This window comes from Furipterus horrens, unplaced genomic scaffold, assembly GCF_987537825.1.
Source record: "Furipterus horrens unplaced genomic scaffold, mFurHor1.1.pri manual_scaffold_7, whole genome shotgun sequence".
NCBI classification, from domain to species: domain Eukaryota; kingdom Metazoa; phylum Chordata; class Mammalia; order Chiroptera; family Furipteridae; genus Furipterus; species Furipterus horrens.
The window spans coordinates 25,927,902-25,950,021 of NW_028327177.1; the positions used below are offsets into that span (position 1 = coordinate 25,927,902).

General features: G+C 38.1%; 1 protein-coding gene across 4 annotated transcripts in view; it reads left to right on the forward strand.

Annotated features, from left to right (window-relative positions):
* Nucleotides 1-22,120, forward strand: part of NCALD (neurocalcin delta) — a 377,772-nt gene that overhangs the window by 268,557 nt on the left and 87,095 nt on the right. The window contains exon 5 of one of the 4 annotated variants that reach the window (XM_090283488.1): nt 20,898-20,942. The exons of the other annotated variants lie outside the window; for them this stretch is intronic. The gene's annotated coding sequence lies outside the window, so the exon portion shown is untranslated. The remainder of the gene's footprint in view (nt 1-20,897; nt 20,943-22,120) is intronic. 4 annotated transcript variants of the gene reach the window in all.

Sequence of the window (22,120 nt, forward strand, 5' to 3'; positions counted from 1 at the left end):
CATGACATAGCCAGAATGCCTTTAGAACCCCTCCCATTCTTCTGTAGGGATTCCATCAACATAGTCCTTTGGCAAAAATTGTAGAAACTGGATAGCAATTTTCAGAAAATTCTTAATTGATAATAACTTGTTTTCCTGTGTTTTTCACATTCTTACACTCCAGTCCAAGTTGAAGAAACCATACTTGAGTTAGTTCTCTAAATTCATATTATACATCTGTCTTTCCCACTTTTGGGAAGTTTTTACTCTAATAAATAAGCCCATTTATTCACCTATCCATCCATTCAGTCCTTCATTTATTTACTTGTTCATTGAACAAATATGTTCTGATTACTTACCATGTGCCATGTACTGATTCATGCTGTACACAGTGAACAAAATAGGCATTGTCCCTGGTTTAAAAATGTTAAAGCTAAGTAATCACTAAATTCTTAATATTCAAAAACACCTTTGATGCCATCTTTTCATAAAGCAGATTACAACGATCTGTGTAAAAAATACCTGAGGTCAGCAGGTGAAGGGCAGAGGATGGCTGTTGTCTTCTGGACAGCCTACACAGCTTCATATATGAAGTCCATCTTAATAATAAAAAATAAATCAAAATACTTATTTTTATACTTACAAAGTGGACCATTCTACACCAGTTAAAATGCTTTGGATTGCCAGTAACATATAACCTAATTCAAAATGGTCTAGACAATAAAGAGTTTACCGCAAGCACAAATTAAGAGGAGGGGTGACTTTCAACATCAGCCACAGGTTTATGAGGTTATAGGTATTCGGCCCTATTTTCCTGAAATTCTCATGGGACATCATCTGAGTCATTCAGCTTCTCGCCTCACTGTGATGTGTTTCCTGCTGGGATGTGGGTTCTCTCTTCTCCGCTTCACTTGAGGAAAGGGACGATTTGTTCTTTATCTCACTAGACATGACTCATGGGAAGCACTAGAACAGTGCAACTGCAAATGAGGTCATTCCTTCTTTAAGATCCAAAATCTTTTAAAGAATATATACAGATGTGCATGAGTAACAAGTGTCAAAAATGGCCTGGCACTGTTGCAAACTTTTCTGGCAAAGCCCATGGGATGGGAAGGGATTTAGATGGAGATTAATATAGAGCTGATATCCTCATTATCACCTCACTGTGTAGATTGGGAAATGGGGGGAGAAAGATACCAATCTGAGACTTGGTGAGGATCAAAATCTGGGTCTCCATGGAGAAGGAGCAGAGGTCCTAAATACAATTTACAGAAAAGAAAGTAGGAATGGCAAACAAATATGTAAAACAATGTTCATCCTCTCCAGTAGGTCAAGAAATAAAAATCCAAGTGATGACAGGTTGTTATTTGGCGCTTATTAAACTAAGAACAATAAATAATACATATGGTTGCTATTATTATAAATATGTATATAACGCATATATCTGATGCGGTGCTGACATGCCCCTGGAGAAACAGTACGTTCAGTTCTTGCTAGTGGCAATAAGAAAAGTTACAGTTCATTTAAAAGTCTGAAGAGAACTAGTGTCAACAGGCACAACAATTTTCATACTTATGACTTATTAGTCACTCTTATTAGCCTTTTTCCAAGGAAACAACTTAAAGAAAAAAAAGTAAATGCATGAAGATGTTTATATTTTGCTAGTTTCCAAATCCTACAACAATCTGAGAATGGTTAAATAGACCAGGCATTGCAGTTCATTGGAATTTATGTAGCAACTGAAAAGGATAAATATGGAAGCTTTGAAGGCTTATAGAAGGTATTTATTAACCCACGCTGAATGGGAAAAAAAGGGGAAAACCTTTGGCTTCTAAAATCTTTGGCTTCTGATTTGATGCCAGCTCTTGCATGAACTATCTAACCTCACAGTTTAAGTCTGGCATCTCAGAAAAGTGATGGTTGCTCTTCCAAAACCCAGTTTTCTCATGTCTGCAGTAATGGTGATTACCTCTTGGGGCTATTGTGAAGATCAAATGAAATAATTCACATGATGCAGTCAGCCCAGTGCCAAATGAAAAACAAGCCAAAAAAGAATCATACCAAATATTATTATTATAACTCTATTTATTGTCTTCTTTCAAATTAAAGTTTAGAAGAGAGCCTGAGACAAAAATGAGAGGTTCTTGTGTGGGATCAGGGAATGTGTGAATATTTTACTTTTGAGCATCTGACTTCATAATGTTTCATATGTTGACATTTTAAAGAATGTATCTCTAAGTACGGAAGGCTCCCAGGACAAAGTCCTTATATCAGAATCCCTCCTCTTTCTAGCAGTTGGAAAGCTGGATTCTGCAACCTGCCACAACTGTCAGAACGCAATTAAGCTGGGGAGCCCACCGTACAGATTTTAAATGGACCAATTGTATCATCATCCTTTCGCAGCTGCTTCTAGAGAAGCTGCTGTTCTTAGTTGCCTCATTATCTCACACCTGTGAGGCTATAGTCTTGCACCCTGAGAACCAAATCATGTTTGAAATTTCTGGTGTCAGGCGTGTTTTAAAAAATGGATGACTTAGCATTTCCTCAGAATGCTGCATTCATGGGAGGGATCTTCCACCTGACCTGTTGGGAACAATGTGTCTTTCAGGCCGCCTGCACTGTGAATGGGATGCTCTGAACCTCCTCTCTTTAGGGTTATTATTCTGAAATCCTCATTGTTGGCAATGCCCTCCTGGCAGCTGGACAGTAAAATGCATCATTCTATCACTTCAGTCTCTTCTTCTTTTTTTTTTTTTTTTTTTTTTTGGTAGCTGATTGGCTAAAGAAGCAAAGGCCAGTATAGCTGCATTTTATTTCTGTGCACCTGCATTATTTATGCTGTGAGAAACTGAAGGAAAGAGGCTGAAACCATGATTATTATTAGGCTTGGGAACTGCAAGAACAGGCAAAAGAGACTTTCTTTTAATGTTGATGACAGGAAAGTAAAATGACAATCTGGAAAGAACATGAACCAAGGCATGAACTCTTTTTTTTTTTTTTAATTTAATCTTTATTGTATTTTTTCCATTACCATTTAGTCCCCTTATACTCCCCTCCCCCCAGCAATCACCACACTGTCGTCCATGTCCATGAGTCCTTTGTCCTTTTTGCTCAATCCCTCCACCCCTTAACCACCCCAGCCCAACCTCGCTGGTTCTCATCTTTAAGTCTGTCTCTGTTTTGTTTGTTAGTTCAGATTGTTCATTAGATTCCACATATGAGTGAAATCATGTGGTATTTCTCTTTCTCTGACTGGCTTAGTTCACTTAACATAATGTTCTCCAGGTCCATCCATACTGTTGCAAAGGGTAAAATTTTCTTCTTTTTCATGGCCGAGTAGAATTCCATTGTGTAAATGTCCCATAGTAGTTTCATCCACTCATTTATTGATGGACACTTGGGCTGCTTCCATATTTTGGCGATTATAAATAACAATGCAATGAACATAGGGGTGCTTATGTTCTTCTGAATTAGTGTTTTGGGTTCCTACAGTTATATTCCCAGAAGCGGGATCACTGGGTCAAAGGCAGATCAATTTTTAATTTTTTGAGGTATCTCCATACTTCTTTCCACAGTGGCTGCACCAGTCTGCATTCCCACCAACAGTGCAGTAGGGTTCCCTTTTTACCACATCCTCACCAGCACTTGTTGTTTGGTGAGTCATTGATGATGGCCATTCTGACAGGTGTGAGATGACATCTCATTGTGGTTTTAATTTGCATATCTCTGATGATTAGTGATGCTGACCATTTTTTCATATGTCTATTGGCCATCTGTATGTCCTCTTTGGAGAAGTGTCTATTCAAGTGCTTTGGCCATATTTTACTGGGTTGTTTGGGTTTTTTGGTGTTGAGTTTTGTAAATATTTTATAAATTTTGGGTATTAACCCCTTATCAGATGTATCGGCAAATATGCCCTCCCATTCTGTGAGTTGTCTTTTTATCTTGCTGATGTTTTCCTTTCCTGTGCAAAAACTTTTTAGTTTGATGTAGTCTCATTTGCTTATTTTTTTCTTTTGTTTCCCTTACCTGGGAGATATATCCAATAAAAATTTTCTACAAGCAGTGTCTGAGATTTTGCTGCCTATGTTTTCTTCTAGGATTTTTATGGTTTCAGGTCTAACATTGAAGTCTTTGATCCACTTGAATTTATTCTTGTGTGTGGTGTAAGAAGGTGGTTAATTCTTCCTATCCATGAACACAGTATGTGCTTTCGTTTATTTGTATATTCTTCAGTTTCTTTCTTCAGTGTCTTATAATTTTCTGTGTACAGGTCTTTTACCTCCTTGGTTAGGTTTATTCCTAGGGGTCTGATTCTTTTTTGAAGCAATTATGAATGGGATTGTTTTGCTAATTTTTTTTCTGTTAGTTTGTTAGTGGCATATAAAAATGCAACTGATTTCTGGATATTAATTTTGTATCCTGCTACTTTGCTGAATTCATTGATCAGTTCTAGTAGTTTCTTGGTGGAATCTTTGGGGTTCTCTATGTACAGTATCATGACATCTGCAAATAAAGACAGTTTTATTTCTTCCTTTCCAATTTGGATGCCTTTTATTTCTTCTTCTTGTCTGATTGATATAGCTAGGGTTTTTAATACTATGTTGAATAAGAGAGGTAAAAGTGGTCATCCCTGTCTTGTTCCCAATCTTAAGGGAAATGTTTGTAGTTTTTGCCCATGGAGTACGATGCTGGCAGTGGGTTTGTCATATATAGCCTTTATTATGTCTAGGTATGTTCCCTCTATTCCCACTTTGCTGACAGTTTTGATCATAAATGGGTGCTGGATTTTATCAAAAGCTTTTTCTGCAGCTATTGATATGATCATGTGGTTTTTATCCTTCATTTATGTGGTGAATCACATTTATTGATTTGCAAATGTTGTACCAAACTTGCATTCCCAGAATAAATCCCACTTGATCATGGTGCATTCAGTTTCCTAATATTTTGTTGAGGATTTTAGTATCTATGTTTATTAGGGGTACTGGCCTATAATTTTCTTTCTTTGTAGTATCTTTATCTGATTTTAGAATTAGGATAATGCTGGCCTCGTAAAATGAGTTTGGGAGCCATTCCTCCTCTTGAATTTTATGAAATAGTTTGAGAAGGAGAGGTGTTAGTTCTTCTCAGAATGTTTGGTGAAATTCACCTGTGAAGCCATCTGATCCACGGCATTTGTTTGTTGGGAGTTTTTTGATTACTACTTTAGTTGCACTAGGTGTAATCCGTCTATTCAGATTCTCTGATTCTTCCTGATTTAGTTTTGGAAGATTGTATATTTCTATAAATTTATCCATTTCATCCAGGTTGTCTAGTTTGTTGGCATATAACCGTTCATAATATTTTCTTACAATCTTTTGTATTCTTTGGTGTCAGTTGTTATTTCTCCTTTATCATTTCTGATGTTATTTGGGCCCTTTCTCTATTTTTCTTGATGAGTCTGGTTAAAGGGTTGCCAATCTTGGTTATCTTTTCAAAGAACCAGTTCTTGATTTCATTGATCTTTTGTAGCATTCTTTTTTGTTGTTGTTTTTTAGACTCTATTCCATCTATTTCTGCCTGATCTTTATTATTTCCGTCTTTTGACTCACTTTGGGCTTTGTTTATTGTTCTTTTTTAAGTTCCTTTAAGTGTGAAGTTAGATTGTTTATTTTAGCTTTTTATTGTTTTTTGTATGTTTTTTAAGTATATTCTATTGATTATGTTGTTACAGTAGTTCCAATTTTTCCCCTTTGCTCCCTTCTTCTCAGTACCCCCCTTCCCTCCAGCAATCCCACCCCCCATAGTTCATGTCCATGGGCTGTGCATGTAAGTTCTTTGGCTTCACCCTTTCCTATATTATTCTTAACATCCCCCTATTTTGTACGAACCGATTAAGCTTCTTAGTCCCCGCACCATTTTCCCATTTCTCCCTCTCCCCCCTCCCAGCTTATAACCCTCCAAATGATCTCCATACCTATGATTCTGTTCCTATTCTGGTTTGCTTAGTTGGATTTTATTTTTATTTTTTATATTCAGTTGTTGATAGTTGTGAGTCTGTTGTCATTTTAGTGTTCATAGTTTTGATCTTCTTTTTCTTAAGTAAGTTCCTTTGACATTTCATATAATAATGGCTTGGTGATGATGAACTCCTTTAGCTTCACCTTGTCTGGGAAGTACTTCATCTGCTCTTCCATTCCAAATGATAGCTTTGCTGGATAGAGTAATCTTGATTGTAGGTTGCTTTTCATCACATTGAATGCTGCTTGCCAGTCCCTTCCTGCCTGCAAAGTGTCCTCTGAGAAATCAGCTGATAGTCCTATAGGCTACCCCCTGTAGGCAACTCTCTGCCTCTCTCTTGCTGCCCCCAGGACTCTGTCTTTATCTTTCACCTTTGGCATCTCAGTCATGATGCATCCTGGTGTGGTCCCCTCTGGGTCCAGCTTGCCTGGGACCCTCCATGCTTCCTGGACCTGTATGTCCATCTCCTTCGCAAAATTTGGGAAGTTTTCCTCATTTTTTCAATTCTTGCTTTCTCATTCTTCACTGGTTGACTGTTTTTTTCTTCTTTATGTTCCAAATCATTGATTTGAACCCAAGTTTCCTTCCCTTCACCATTGGTTTTGTGTAGATTTTCCTTCGTTTCACTTAGCATAGCCTTCACTTCTTTTCTTATGCATTTGCGGTACTCAGGCATATTTGTTAAGTCTGTGAGCATCTTTATCACCAGTGTTTTGAATTCTGCATCTGTTAGAGTTGTCTATTTACTTATCTGTTAGGTTGGCTATCTCCTCATCGCTTAGTTCTCCCACTGGAACCATGATTCGTTCCCCCTTTTGGGCCATACTTCTCTGTCTCCTCATTGTTGTTGTTGTTGTTGTTTGAGATGGACTGTAATGCTATAAATTTCCCTCTTAGGATTGCTTTCCCAATGTCCCACAGATTCTGGATTGTTATGTTCTCATTTTCATTTGTTTCAAGGTACATTTTGACTTCTTCTTTGATCTCGTTGTTGACCCAATCATTGTTTAATAACATTTTATTTAGCTTCCATGTCTTTGTGTGTTTTTCAGTGTTCTTCTTGTGATTGATTTCTAGTTTCATAGCATTATGGTCAGAGAAGATGCTTGATATGATTTTAGTCTTCTTAAGTTTACTGAGACTTGTTTTGTGTCCCAACATGTGGTTTATCCTAGAAAGCATTCCATGTGTACTTGACAAATATGTATATTTTGCTGCTTTGGGGTGAAATGCTGTGAAGATACCAATTAAAGCCATTTGATCTAGTGTCATTTAAGGCTGATGTCTCTGTTGACTTTCTGCCTGGAAAATCTATCTATTGAAGTCAATGTGGTGTTAAAATCCCCGAGTGATCTCTCCTTTTATGTTCATCAAAATTTGCTTTACATATTTAGGTGCTCCTATGTTGGGTAAGTAAATGCTTACTAGGGTTATATCCTCTTGTTAGATTGTTCCCTTTATCATTATGCAGTGTCCTTCTTTGTCTCTTTCTATAGCTTTGGTTTTAAAGTTTATTTTGCCAGATATAAGTACTGCTACCTCAGCTTTTTTTTCTTTTCCACTTGCATGAAATATCTTTTTCCAACCCCTTACTTTTCATCTGTGTGTATCTTTTGATCTGAGATCTGTCTCTTGGAGGCAGCATATATATGGGTCTTGCTTTCTTATCCATTCAGCTACCCTCTGTCTTTCGGTTGGAGCATTTAAGCCATTTATATTTAAGGCGATTATTGATAGATACATATGTAGTACCATTTTATTGTTAGACTGTTTTTCTCTGTGTTTTTGTTTGTTTGTTTGTTGTTTTTCTTTTATTTCTCTTTTTCTCTTTCTTCTTCTTAAGCAAGCCCTTTAACATTGTTGCAGGACTTGTTGATGTTTACAAACTCCTTTATTTTTTTCTTATCTGGGAAGCTCCTTATTTCTCCTTCAATTTTATATGATAGCCTTACTGGATAAAGTACCCTTGGTTATAGGTCCTTGCTTTTCATCACCTTGAACATTTCATGCCACTCCCTTCTGGCCTGAAATGTTTCTGTTGAGTAATCGGATGCCAATCCAATTGGTGCTCCCTTGTAGATAACTAACTGCTTTTCTCTGTGATTTTTAGGATTCTCCTAGTCTGTAAGCCTTGTCATTTTAATTATGATGTGTCTCGGTATAGGCCTCGTAGGGTCCAACTTGTTTGGGACTCTGAGTTCTCGGCTTTGTGTGATTTTTTTTCTTCACTGAATTAGGGAAGTTTTTGGTCATTAATTCTTCAAATAGGTTCTTGACCCCTTGCTCACTCTCTTCTCCTTCTGGTATTCCCATGATGTGGATGCTGTTACATTTCATGTTGTCTAAAATGTTTCTTAAGCTCTCCTAATTTTTTAAAATTCTTTTTTTCTATATGCTGCTCTGCTTGGGTGTTTTTTCCTACCTTGTCTTCCAAAACACTGATTTTATCTTCTGTGCCACCTAACCTACTGTTTATTGCTTCCAGTGTGTTATTTATCTCAGATATTGCATTCTTTATATCTGACTGGTCCTTTTTTATGGGTTGGTTTTTTTTTTTCATGCTATTGAGTATCCTTCTAATCATTACCCTAAACTCTCTATCTGATAAATTGTGCACCTCCATTTCATCTAGTTCTTCTGTAGAATTCTCTTGTTCTTTCATCTGGGGTCTGTTTCTTTGTCTTTCCATTTTGGCCGTTTGTTTGTATTTTCCACCTAAGATGTTAAACTAATCAGCCCTTTAGCTGATTGGTTGTTAATCTAATCAAGCTATAATCAGTAGTCCCACTTAAGTACCACAGGGTGAAACAGAGTAATTCCTGCAGGCAAGGCTATTGCTTCCCCTGAAGCTGATACCACTTGGAAAGGAGTGCTTGGCCTGAGAAAGATGGCTTCTGCAGTATGGGGAATGACTCTGCACAGGGATCCTGGTAGCTGTTTCTTCAGTTCTCTCCCCAGAGCCACCAACCCCAGACCTTCGTCAAGTATCTCTAGTCCACTCTGCCCTCTGTCTGCTGGAGCCCAAGGTAAGTAGCTGCGCATGAAGTTTTGTACATTGGCCCTTTAAGAGGCTGTCTGCATCTCCAGCCCTCTCTCCCTGACAGACAGAAACCTTGCTGCTTTTCATAGCTAGATGTTATCTGGGTTTCCTTTTGTCTCTGATGCTATAGGCTGGGGAGCTCAGCTTATGGTTTAGACCCCACAATTCTCAGGGGCTGCTGAAATATCCCTCCAGAACTTCAGCTGCCTCCCAAGAGACCCAAGACAGCCCTCTCCAATCTCCTTTGCCCTCCCTACCAGTCATGTTGTAGTGAAACCGTTTCTTCTATCTGTCTGTGGTTATAAGGCTTCTCTCTAGCTAGTGTTCAGTTGGGTTTTCTGGATGATTTCTCTACAATTTAGTTGTAAGTCCAGATTGGTCCTGGGAGGAGGTTAGTGTAGGTTCCACTTAATCCTCCACCACCTTGGATCAGTCTAAGGCATGAACTCTTAAAAACAATCTGCCAATTAACTGTGAAGAGGATGACATTTTAATCAAGCACTTTGCCTGCTCCCAGGCCCTGGAGTCTCAGGACTTGTCTGTCTTCTGGCCACAAACTAGGAGGGAAAAGTTGTTTCATTGGCCTTACAGAGGCTTCTACTCTAGGACATGTATCCTTATCAGAAGTGCTGAGGCTGGCTTTGAGCAAGGGATTGGATCTTCCAGCAGTCTGGAAAGAAGTGGGCACCCTAGTGGCTTTGGGGTTGAGTGATAAAAACATCATCTTCTGATTTTGAAATGGCTAGAAACTTTCTGAAGACCAAGCCATAAAAAGTCCAGGGGATGGGCACATAAATTTTTTTCTGATACGTTTCTCAGTAGATCATCTTCAAGTCTACAGTTTTATGGAGTAAAAATTGGCAAGCAGCTGACATACAAGGAAGGGTGTGGGGTACTTGGTATAATAGACAGATTTTCCATGAACCCTAATCCTGAGGCTTTTCTACGTCTCAATCTTGACAAATCCTACACTTGAATACATTCTAAAGCTGTCTAGTGTCTGGGAGAATGGATTTGCTGAGGGCGATCACATGATGCTACATCACACCAGGTGGGTACTGCACACCAGAGGTCTTTGTGCTGAAGAAGAAATGTTTACTTTATAATCATCATTTGTTACCTTTAGAATCAGAAAAGAAAATTTAAAGAACATTACTTTTAAAATATAAGTGGCTCTTTATGTTAGAGCTTAGATGAGCTAGTGTCCAATCTGCCACCTACTAGCTGTATGTTCTTGAGCAAGTGGCTCCATTACCTCATGCATTATGTGCCACTTATTCTCCTTAGGATTCTGCCATCCTGGCCTCTTTTTCAGTTCCTCTCACATGCCATGCTGCTTCTCCTCTCTGAGGTTTTAAACCCACTTTTTCTGGGCTCAACACATCTCCCATCTCCTCAAGGCTCATTCCTCTTCTTTCTTCTTCACTCAAGGGTCTGGTCTCCAGGGAGCTTTTCCACACAATCCCAGACTGGGTTAGGTCTTTCTGGGCTGGCACCAGGTAGTGCTCCTTCTGTATCACTCATTACTTATTAAATGTTGTAATTCTCAAATAACTGTACACTCTATGAGGCCAAGTTCTAAGTGTTTCTTATTCACTGCTATGCCTCCCAGTCTAGCACAGTGTCTGACACACACAGAACTTACTCATTAAAGATTTTTAAGTGAATAAATGAATGAATGAACAAACCGAGCTAGATAATCTCCAGGGTCTTTTTCAGTTTTAAGGATCAATGACTCTAATTTAATGAAGCACAAAGATGTGCTGATTGTGTTTAGATTAGAGCTCATCTGCTTTCAAATGATGGAACACCCACTCAAAGTGGCTAGGCAAAAAGAGAAGTTATTGATATGAAGTTGAGTGATTACACTGCCTCTTCAAAGAGAAATTACATTTAGTTCCTTGGTTGATACCAATATGAAAAATGTGGTGGTTTTCCACAGATAAGATTTCAGGAAATTAAAATAGCTTCAAGGCAGGTTTGACAGGACAGACCTCCAGCATACCTTTGGATATGAACCATCTCATTCCAGCCAGTCTGAGAACACACCCTTTCCTGCCATGTTGGGTCAGATCTTAGTTGTAGATGATAGCAAGAGAGCAGTGTGGTGCGTTGGTTTCTCTATTGCTTGCTGTTTAGCATGCTCTCTGACCTGAGCCATAATCAGCCCAGTTTGTGAAAGTATTGTTATTGCAATTGAAATCTTTTTGTAAATACAAATTCCAGAATCAGCGGACTTGATAGAACTGCAAAACATCAACCAGGGCAACCCTTTGCCTTCTGGGAAGCCTGCTGTGATGTCACTGTAGTAGGTTTTCCAGTAGTGGGTTGGCCCCTAGCTGGAAGGGACACCTCTCTCCTCTGAGGCTCTGTTGCATTTTGCTGTGCTTCTCTTAGGATATTTGCTTTCTTCCCTACTCTGCCCTGCTAGCTCCTTGTGGCTGGATCGAAGTGTTTTTTACGATTGTGGACGCTGAGATAAATCCAGCAAGCAGGATGATTGGCCAGTAACTAATGGAGGACTGTGGCTCGCTCTGACCAACACCGGAGAGCGGGAAGCCTCATCCTCCTTTTATTAAGATTTCAAAAGTTACTAGAACAGGGGATGTGACATTCCAGCCAACAATAGAAGAATTTTACAAACGAAAGAATTCTTACAAAGTGTCATTAATAAAATTAATAAATCATTAAAATACAGCTAAGGTAACTCATGGTTTAGCTAGCACCTATCTGGGAAGCAAAGCAGACCCACTAATCCTCAATGCCAGCTCCATTGTAAGACTTTATTAACAAGGAGGCAGATGGAGTACACAACAGAACTCTGCTGTTCCCAGGATTCCATGACTCAGTGGCCTCAACGGCTTAAGGCCGCAGGCGGAGACGAGATTAGCTCATATTCTCCTGGGTCATGGGACGACACCTGGGCAGAGGGGCACGAGAATGCCCCTACCCAGAGGTCTGTGTTCCTGCAACACTGGATTTATCTGTATTTCCTACGTAAAGTTTTGCTAAGAAAGCAAAAGCAGCATACATTTGTTGCATGTATTAATTTCATATTGCTGCTGTAACCAATTATCCCAATCACAGTGTCTGAAAACAACACAGATTAATCATCTAACAGTTTTGTAGGTCAGAAATCTGAGTGGGTCTCAGTAGGCTATATTCAAGGTGTAGTTGGGGCTGTGTTCTCTTCTGCAAGCTCCAGGAGAGGATCCACTTCTGTCTTAGTCCATTAAGGCAGCTATAACAAAAATGTCACCTGGATGGCTTATAAGCAACAGACATTTATTTGTCAGAGTTCTGAGGCTGGGAGTCCAAGATCAGGGTGTCAGTCTCCCAGGTCAAAGACTTCATTGTATTCTCTCACGGTAGGAAGGGTAAGCTCTTAGGAGCCTCTTTTATAAAGGGTTTATCCACTGATCTCTCAAAGGCTCCAGCTCCTAATACCATCACATTGGGGGTTAGGCTCTCAACATATGCGTTTTAGGGGGACATAAACATTCTGACCATAGCCATTGTTTTTCCCTTTTCAGCTTCAAGAAGTGTCTGCATCCTTGACTCATGGCCCCTTCTCCATCTTCAAAGCCAGCAATTTGGAGTTAAAATGTTTACATGCTGCCATCTTTAAAAAAAAAGTTTATTTAAATCATATTTCTTTTTTAATTACAGTGGACATACAATATTATGTTAGTTTCAGGTATATATCCCAGTGATTAGACATTATATAGCTTACTAAGGGATCATCCTGATAAATCTTATATCCATCTGACACCGTACATTGTTTTTAGAATATTATTGACTGTATTCCCTATGTTGCACTTCATTCACATCCCCAGGACGACTCTGTAACAACCAATATGTACTTCTAAATCCCTTCACTTTTTCCCCCCATCTCCTCCAACTTCCATCCTATCTGGCAACTGCCAGGAAGTTCTCCATATCTATGAGTCTGTTTCTGTTCTGCTTGTTTATTTATTTTGTTTTTTAGATTCAATTGTTGATAGATATGTGTCTATTGCTAGTTTATTCTTAAAATTTTTATCTTTTTTTTTTTTCCTTCTTAAAGAAGACCCTTTAACATTTCATGTAATACTGGTTGGTGGTGATGAACTCCTTTAGCTTTTTCTTGTCTGGGAAGCTATTTATATGTCCTTCAATTCTAAATGATAGCTTTCCTGGGTAGAGTAATCTTGGTTGAAGGCTCTTGCTTTTCATCTCTTTGACTATTTCTTCCCAGTCCCTTCTAGGCTGCAAAGTTTCTGTTGAGACATCAGCTGACAGTCTTATGGGAACTCCCTTGTAGGTAACTAACTGCTTTTCTCTTGCTGCTTTTAAGATTCTCTCTTTATCTTTAACCTTTGGCATTTTAATTATGATGTGTCTTAATGTGGGCCTCTTCGGGTTCATCTTGTTTGGGACTCTGAGTTTCCTAAACTTGTATGTGTATTTCCTTCACCAGGTTAGGAAGTTTTCTGTCATTATTCTTTCAAATAGGTTTTCAATTTTTTGCTCTTGCTCTTATCCTTCTGGCACCCCCATGATGTGAATATTGGTATGCTTGAAATTGTCCCAGAGGCTCTTTATATTATCCTCATTCAGGGAGAAGATTTTTTTGTTTGTTTGTTTTTGTTTTTGTTTGCTGTTCTGATTGGGTGTTTTTTGCTTCCTTATACTTCAAATTGCCGATTTAATTCTCAGCTTAATCTACTCTACTGTTGATTCCCTGAAAATTCTTCTTCATTTCAGTTAGTGTATCCTTTATTTCTGACTGGTCCATTTTTATAGTTTTCATGTCTTTTTTTTTATATTGTTGAGGTTCATACTAAATTCACTGAGCATCCTTATAACCACTGTTTTAAACTCTGCATCTAGTAGAATGCTTGTCTCCATTTTGTTTAGTTCTTATTCTGGAGTATTTTTCTGTTCTTTCATTTAAGACATGTTTCTTTGTCTCCTCATTATGGCCACTTCCCTGTGTTTGTTTCTGTATATTAGGTAGAGCTGCTATGTCTCTTGGTTTTGGTAATTTGGTCTTATGTAGTAGGTGTTCTGTAGGGTCCAGTGGCACAGCCTCCTCAATCACTCAAGCTGCAGATTTCAGGTGTGTTTCCCTTCCTGTGTGGGCTGTGTACACCCTCTTATTATAGTTGAGCCTTGATTACTGTTGGCATGTCAGTGGGTGAGATTTACCTCCAGGCTGATTGGCTGCAAGGACTGGCTGTTACCACTGACCATCATGGAAGAATCAGCTGTGCAGGAGCCCATCCCACAGAGCAGGACTTTCTTCAGTGGGGTTCTAACACCCACTGAGTCCATCCGTTGAGTGTGTCATTTGTGGAAATGGTTAGGTGGTTCTTCAACATGGTCTGCAGATGTCTATTGAGTGTGCTGGCTCTGGGACCTCCTGGGAGGTACAAGCCAAGGTCAACTGACACCTGTGTTCTACTCTGGGCCACCTGGCATGAGCTACAAAGTGATCTGCATATGGCTGCTACTTGTGCTGGACTTGGAGGTGCCCAGACAAGGCCAAGCTGCAAACCAAGGCTGGCTGCTGCTAGTGCTGGGACTGGGGCCACTTAATGAGAGATAAGGGTCATGCTGAGGCCAGATGCTGCTTGTTTGAGAGATTTTAGGAGACTCTGAAACATGAACCCAGACAGGCCATTGATATGGAAAAGCCACTGGAAATAGCTTAGTTGGGCCTGCAAATTGGGTGAGGCGGCATCTCAGGGAATTACCAGGGCAGGACAAACTGTGAGACAGGTTGATGGAGACTTAGATATGATGACCACCTGCTGGCTCTGTACAAGGGTCAGGGGGTGTCTCAGAAAAGCAAAAATGGCCTCTGTCAGCACTTTTGTTTGGCAGACAGACAACTGAATTTTCCTTATATATCCCTGATGCCTCTCAAGCTACTGCCCCAGCACTGGAGCTCAGAGGGAGTGAGTCCAAGTAAGTCCTTGCGAGCCTTTTAATAGAAGTGCCTGGACTCCAAAAGCCCTTTGTCTCATTCAACCACAATCCCCTCTGGTTTTTATAGCCAGAAGTTGTCAGCACTTTGCTTCTTGGCATTGACATCCTGTGCTGCGAGACCTAGTGTTGGACTGGGACCCCTCGTTCCTCAAGGGGAACAACCACAGCCAAGATATCCCTCCCAATTTTAAACCACCACATTCAGCTGGGAGACCAGCCCATTCAGCATCTCCACCTCTCTTACCAGTCTCTATATGGCTTCTTCTTTATAGCCTTAGTTAGAAGATTCTGTTCAGCTAGATTTCAGGCAATTGTGAATGATGGTTGTTCTGTGGTTTAGTTATAGTTTTGATGTGGTTTGGGGAGGATGTGAGCACCACAGTTACTCACATCACCACCTTGACCGGAAGCCTACCTGCTGCCATCTTTATCTTTCTGTCTCCCTTCCACTTTTAAGAACCCTTGTGATTACATTGAGCCCACTGATAATCCCAAATAAACTCATCATTTTAAGATTAGCTAATTGGAGACCTAATTCACCTTTGACATGTAAAATAACACATTCACGGTTTCCTGGGATTAGAACAGGAACATCTCAGGAGAAGGGAGGGGGGAATAAGAGCACGGCTGTCTGCCACATTACCCAAAAACAATAACTGAAATCAGTAGTCTATTAGGAAAAGAGTCAGGAATATGGCTGTCTTCTTTAGTAGATGTCTTTCTGAAAAGCTGTAATAAATCATTTTTTATAATTAAATTGCATTTTATATTCACCGCAGGAGGTAGTTGTGCTTTTAATGTCCTAACTGATCTTTTTTGCTACATTAGAATTTATATACATTTGATTTTATTAAAGCAAGATGCACATCTTCGACAGTGTTAGAACATATGTTTATATAAAGCCGTGTAAGGGTTATTATGGAAAAGATTTTACATTAAAAATGACTGGGCATTTGCTGTTCTTAGAGTATGTGATGTATGTGCTTTTTTAGGAATGGATTTTTTATAAAAGAAGGTAATAACAGCAAGTTAATAAACTAATATTCTGTTTTCCTCTTTTATAAAGGATACATAATAGTCTAAATAGAATTCTATGCTGTAGTTTTAAGTGCTATTAAATCAAAATATAAGCATTGAAAATATATAGCCTCCTGGGAGAGAGAACAATTATAGCTTACTCGCAAAAGAATTCAGTGAAAACATAAAATCATATTCAAATAAATTCATTTTTTAGAAAGCATAAATTTGGGTAAACTGGACCCCTAATTAGCATATTTCTGAATTATTCTTCTTAAATATAAAGCTTAGTTTTCTCTCTTTAACTGTACCAGATGCACTACTAAATTGAGCATCACTCCTTATAATCAGCCCATAGGGTAGTTATTAGTATTCCATTTCACAGGTAATAAAGTTAAGCCTCAGAGAGGTGAAATAAGTTGTCTGAAGTCACAAAGATAAAAGTCATATTTGGGGAGCCCACATTTAAATCTGAGTTTACCTGATTCCAAAGTTTATATTCTTTACCTTATAATACAGCAAAGAATCCCCGATGCCAACATTTTGCACAAAAACTCAACAGAGTGTATGACTTTGGGCTGGAGTTGAATTTTGGGATTGACTCCATGCTTGTTTATAAGAGTTGCACTTTTGATACAGGCACAAGGGAGGCCTCCAGATTCTTCATGCTTTTGGGGCCTGTTTCTTTATCTCTTGGCAGTCAGTAGGAAGGAACGGAATCCTTGATGCCTGGTAAAAGTTAGGCTTACACATATGCAACACTGGCAGTCTGACAGCAGAGATAGTTATGGGTCCAAAAGACTCTCTTACAAAAGAGCAAAAACAAAGATCTTATTACAATATTTGCTCTAATTGTACTGGATATTGCTGATGGAAAAATGACATTTTGCAATTTTCCTTTTGTATGGGAGATTAAATATAAAGTGATGATTCATGGACCACTTTCCTCCAAAACAACATCCTTAGTTTAATGTGAGACGTCCTCTCTCTTTGAGAAAAGAATTTATTCTCATTCCATCTATGAAAAGGCAGGCAGCATGAAAAGAGAGGGCATTTTTATTCATTGTGTGATTTTGTTGTCTCTTTTCTCCTTTTTCTTTATCTTCAGTGCATGTAACTCCTCAGTGTCCAAAAAGACTTTAAAGAGTTTGAATGAATATTACCAAATAGTAGTTAAAGGTGACTAATTCACTTACTCAGAGATGGGAGGAACTGCTTTCTAGTATTTCTTCTGCAATACTTATGAATGTAGTACATTCTATTTTCTACTATAGGGATTCCTGGGAGTTTCATGAAATTCTATAAGCTCATTTACCATGTGATATCACAAGTGTACAAAGTTCCTTTTTTTTTTTTTTTTTTTTTTTTTGGTGGTGGAAATTTTAGCCATTGGGAATAGATTTAACGTATAATAATGTGCCTTAAATAAGCTAGAACATTCTCCCTTCCTCCCGGGGGCTGTACTCACCAGGAATTTAATAGCAGAGCTGGAGAAAGCCTCATGGTTTGCCTTTCCTAGTGAGATACTGTAGCCCTTGAGTGAGGGAAGGAGCCCAATTTTTTTGGCCCAAACTTTCCAGAATGTAGCTTCTATGAACTGAGCTGAAGGGTTGGGGAAGAAGTGGATCAAGATTTGGGAGCCATTGCCTCTCAATGTTCTTATCAAGTTTTAGTTTTTTGTCTTTGTTTTTAATAAATGTTTCTTCATTGGCTGTATACCCTAAGGATGATTTTCAGAAACTTTATATGATATTTTAAAATATCTTTCATCACTTACGCTCATTTTGCTGGGGAACAGGCCCATGGAGTTCCTCCAAGTGCCTTCCCAAAGTGGAACCACAGTGTTTGTTGTTTTTTAACATATATGTTCAGTTCAAATATTTCTAAATTGCAATGTGCATCTTTTTAATCCTGGATTACTTAGAAGTGGATTGCTTAGTTTCCATTTCGGGTTTTTTTTTTTTAATTTGTCTTTTTAATACTGATTTCTAGCTTTGTTCTACACTATACAAAGAGTATATTTGTGATTTCAATTATTTATAATGTGTTGAGACTTTCCTGTGGCCCATAATGTTTACCTTTTAATTGGAATATTTAGTGAGTGTATATATTATGGTAATTATTGACATGTTTGAAATTAAATCTTTTCTCTCTATATTTGCCCTTTCTGAATCTCTGTGTTTTCATCCAGGATCATTTTCTTCTGCCTAAACAGTGCTTTTAATAATTTAGCATAATTCTGTTGGAACAAATCCCTCATTTTTTTACTGAAAATGTCTTATGTCACTATAATTTAAACATTTTTAACTAAACTTTTATTCTGAGACATATATAGTTTGATGTAGAGTTGAAAACACAAAACAGAGAAAAACCATGTACACTTTACCCACTGATCCTTAAAGGTAATATTTTGCAAAACTGTAATACAGTCTTACAGCTATGATATTTACACTGCCAGTCAAGGCCCAGAACATTTCCATCATCACAAGGATCCCTTGTGCTGCTTCTTTACGACAGGCACTTCCCTCTTCCCCACCTCCCTCCATGATCCCTGACAATCATTGATCTGTTTTTCATTGCTGTAATTTTGTCATATCAGTAATGTTATGTAAATGGAACTGTACAGTGTATGACCTTTTGAAATGGGCTTTTTCACTCAGCAGAGTTCTCTGGACATTCATGCAGATTTTTGTATGTCTCAGCAGTTTGTTCCATTTTAGTGGTCAGCAGTATTCCGTGGTATGAATGTACTAAAATTTGTTCCCCCATTCACTCATTGAATGTATCTGAGTTGTTTCCATTTATTGGCCATTACATAGAGAGCTGCTATAAGCATCTGTGTATAAGTTTTTATGACAGCACAGTCTTCATTTCTTTGAAATATCCTGGAATATAATTGCTAAGTCATCTGGTAGTTGTGTGTTTCATTTAAGAAAAAAACTGTCAAACTGTTTTCCACAGTGGCTGCATCATTTCACATTCCCGTCAGCAATGTATGAGTGATTCAGTTTCTCTGTATCGTCGCCAGCATTTGGCATTGTCACTATTTTTTATGTTAGTCATTTTGATAGGTATGTAGTGATACCTAATTGCGGTTTTAACTTGTGTTTCCCTAATGGCTAATGATTTTGAAAAAATCTTTCTGTGTGCTTGTCCTCTGTATATATTTTTGGGAGAAATGTCTCTTCTTGTATTTTGCTGATTTTCTAATTGAATAGTTTGTTTGTTTTACTGTTGAGTTTACTTTTAAAAGTCTTTTGTTGCTCCTTTAAAGTTAGTATGACTTTTTTTATCTTGCTGCTCTAAGATTTTGTCTTTGTCTTTAGTTTTCATCAGATTGGTTGTAATGTGTCTATGATTTTCTTTTAGGTTACCCTGTTTGGGGTCAATAGAGCTGCTTAATTTTGTTGTTTTGTATCATTTGTAAGTTTTGGAAATTTCTCAGCCAATTCTTTTCAAATATAGCTTCTGCTCTATCTCTTTATTCTTTCTTTCTTTCCCAAATACATGTTAGCAGTTTATCATGTTCCAAATGTCTCTTAAATTCTTTTCTGTATTGTCTATTTGTCTTCTCTTCTGATATGTCAGTCTAGATATTGTCTGCTGATCTACCTTTAATTTCACTAATTTTCTCTTTTGCTGTATCTTCTCTGCTCTTTAACCCATCTTTTGTGTTTTTAATTTCAGTTGTATTTTTCAGTTCTTTAATTTTTATATGTTCCTTTTTGTAGATATTCTTTTATTTTTACATGTGGAACTCTCCATCATGCCATCTATTTCCTTGAACATATTAATTACAGTTATTTAAAAATCCCTGTCTGGTAACTACAGAAGATGAAACACCTGTGGATCTATGTCTATGGTCTACTTTTTTTCTTAGATTTTGGGCAATTAGACCTGTCTCCTGGCATGATTAGTGATTTCGGACTAAATTGGAAGTGATGTATGAAAAGTAGTAAGAGCTCTGGATGATGTCATATTCTTTTAGGGAGGGTTCATTTTCTCTGGAGTGTTGTTAGAATGGGAGCAAATTACCTTGATCCAATTAGGTATTATAATAATAATTCTAGGATGGAAACTAGTTTTTGGGAAGGTGCATCTATTTCTCATCTTCTATTAATTCCAGAGAATTGCCTTTTAGTTATGAGACCCGAAAACTTAGGGTATTTACCAACTCAAACTCCTTGGAATCTTATACTCTAATTTTTGTCTCTTGAGGACTATAAGATCACTATACTCTTTCTTCATGTTTTTATGCTCTTTGATGTATTTTTATGCTTTACTTGTTATTCTCTTGTATAATACTCTTTAGGGAGTGGCAAATACTCCAAGGAAAAAACTGTTCAGCATGTTGGGATCACTTCATCCTTTACACACACACACACACACACACACACACACACATTGAATTTTTATCCTTAAAGTCCTGAATGCTTTTGAATATTTGTTCTCCAATTTTTGTCTTTCCAGTCTCTGAGAATGAATGCCAAAAGCCTCATACCACTTAAGAATTATCCAGTAATTTGAGGAGAAAAGCAGAGATAATGTGAGGAATATCAGGCTAACGTCAATATATTTTTGTTTTTCTGAGATCTTGTCACTTAAAGATTTTCTTCCTTTGCTACTTTGATGCCTTCCAACCACTTAAAAAAAAAAAAAATCCAGCTATTATTGTTATCTCAGTGAGAGTATTGGTTTGAACATGTGAAACTCCATCATAATGGGAAAGAAAGGTTACCCAACCCTGAGCAACCCACATAGTGGCTTCAGTTAAGACTATAATAATTTGCACACAGTGTTATTCAGGATATTTTCACTATTTTACTTTGCCCATTTTCCTTGATTCAAATTGTCCTGATTAGATTTTTCTTACCATGTTATTCCTTAGGCCTAAACCAGATTAAAATCATTACAGTTCCAAGATGCAGAAAAGGTAAGATGGCTTTCTCTTCGCCATAAGAAATTAAAAATAAAAACAACCCTCAAGTGTAAAATAAATATAACTAATTTAATCCTTTCTAAAAATATGTCAAATGTAAGTTATTTCCAAAAATGTATGAAGCCAGGTTTCCTAGGTATAGATCCTGACTCAGCCAGGTACAAAGTAGGCAAGTTACTTAATCTTTCTATGCTCAAGTTTCTTCAGTTGTGAAATGTGAACAAAGATTAGTACCTATCCCATAGGGTTATTACAATAAATGATTTAATATATCTAAAGTATTCAGAACAATACTTAACGTATAGTAAGTACTCAATTAGTGTGAAAGATTATCCAACGTCAATAGCAATAGCCATAAAATACATCAGTATATAATTTAAGGTGGTTTGACGTTGTAGTCAACACCGGCAACTCCTGCGGCGCACCTGAAGCCAAGCTGTATTGACTCGTCTTTCCCTTGGACCCTTCAGCTGCGAAGAGAGGGGGGGGTATGCTGCATGGGCAACAGCAGACCCTCCATATCACCCTGCCCAGGCTCTGTAGCTTCAGCTTCACTGGAGAGGACACTCCAGCGTCATTGCAAGATGTCGATTCAACACGGGAGGAGACAGATACCGTGTCACTCCCGAGTCGGACTGCACAGCCATTTTCGGCGGTGCAGATGGACTCTTAAGAAGCTACACCATCGTCTCTCGAGACGGACGGCTGCCGATATAATTTAAGTACACTCATAATAAGTATTTATGATTTAGAAATGTTTGACTTACTTGGTAAGTTGACTTGGATTCATGTATTTGCAAGAATATTTTGTGATAAATCAAATTGTTTTGTTTTTCTTTTTTTTTCCTTTGCATTTTGAGGGGGGTAGAGGGAGCTGAGGGAAGGCTTCCTAGTCTCAGTTAGTGGAAAGACAAAGGAATCATTTCTTTCTATTGCTCAGCATTTATTTCCCAATAGTTGAGTCACTCAACATTTATTGAGCACTTATTATGTTCCAGGCTGTGTACTAACTGTAGGGTTGTAGAGATGAAGAAGATTCCATCCTTTCCCTGAAGGTCTTTTAAGAATTATCAGAGTCAAACAGATAAGCAAGAAATAATTTGCACATTGAGCCATCTACCCTGAGGCAGGGTGTCAGAATTTTAGAATACATTAACTTTATAATCCTCACA